The sequence below is a fragment of the Camelina sativa genome, unplaced genomic scaffold (genome assembly GCF_000633955.1).
Source record: "Camelina sativa cultivar DH55 unplaced genomic scaffold, Cs unpScaffold02665, whole genome shotgun sequence".
NCBI lineage: Eukaryota > Viridiplantae > Streptophyta > Magnoliopsida > Brassicales > Brassicaceae > Camelina > Camelina sativa.
In genome coordinates this window covers 1-1,085 of record NW_010923775.1, presented here as the reverse complement: position 1 = coordinate 1,085, position 1,085 = coordinate 1, and the positions used below count along the sequence as shown (strand labels likewise).

The following is a 1,085-nucleotide window of genomic DNA, read 5'->3' as shown; positions in this document are numbered from 1 at the left end:
GTTATTACACTCCGTTATCCATCACCTTCGCATATTAAAATTACTTTAAAAAAAAAAGAAAAAAATTAAAGTCTCCATTTCTGCAAGATTTTAATGCTCTCTCGTATAAATATAATTCTCAAGAGAGAGAAAACTTGTGTTTTTTTTTTTTTTTAATTCCTGTTTAAAGAGAGAGAGAGAGAGAAAAAAGAGAGAGTCCAAGAAAGAAACCAAATCCTCTTGTGGCCTCCTCTTTACATTTTTTCAGGAGAGAGAAAACTCAAAGCAGCTCTCTCTGGCCTTTGTTTTCTGAAATCGATCTCTTCTTCTTCTTCATGGTGAGTAAAGCTTCACGCTTCTGGGTGTAACCTCTGTTGTTAATGGAATCGAGCTCTTTCAATTTTTTTTTGGTTGCTTTTTGCTTTGTCCGCTTTTGATTTCATGTAGTGAAAAAGATGGCCATTTTTTTTTTTTAATTAGATGGACAACCCCATCCATAATAATACTTTGGAAGGAAGACCTAACTTTTTTTCCCCCAATTTTATAATTAAACCCGCCGGAGATAGTTTTAAAGATCTAGTAGTAGTTGATTAAGAGGCTCTTTTTGGATTTCTGAAGTTAACTCCCAACATTTTTATTTTAATTTTGAAACCCAGTTTTGTTTTTTTTTGAGAGATGATTACGATGTTCATTTAAGAGTTATCGTCGCCATTATTGTTGTTTTTTTTTTTTGCAGATCTGGTTGGTTTTTGTGCATCTGAGTTTGTAAGTTAAAAAAAAAAAAAAAAACAGTGCGGATATGTCGTCGCTTAGCAGAGAGCTCGTATTCTTGATCTTACAGTTTCTAGATGAGGAGAAGTTCAAGGAGACTGTTCATAAGTAAGTTCCCTTCCGATCTATTTTTGCTTTTTCTGGGTTTCTCTTTCTCTCTCTCTCTTGTCGTTTTCTTTAAATTTCCATTTTGGATTTTATTTTGGTTTGTTGTTGGTAATAATAATGGCCCATTTAATTTGAGATTTTTTTTTTTTTTTGTGAAAAACTAGGCTTGAACAAGAGTCTGGGTTTTTCTTCAACATGAAGTATTTTGAGGATGAGGTGCACAATGG

At 33.1% G+C, this 1,085-nt stretch overlaps 1 long non-coding RNA gene across 1 annotated transcript; it reads left to right on the top strand.

The window, feature by feature from the left end:
* The first annotated feature begins 122 nt into the window (after window positions 1-122).
* On the top strand, window positions 123-1,085 carry LOC104774388. Its single transcript, XR_765331.2, has 3 exons — window positions 123-317; window positions 716-858; window positions 1,023-1,085. It is a non-coding gene; the product is annotated as an uncharacterized LOC104774388 (long non-coding RNA).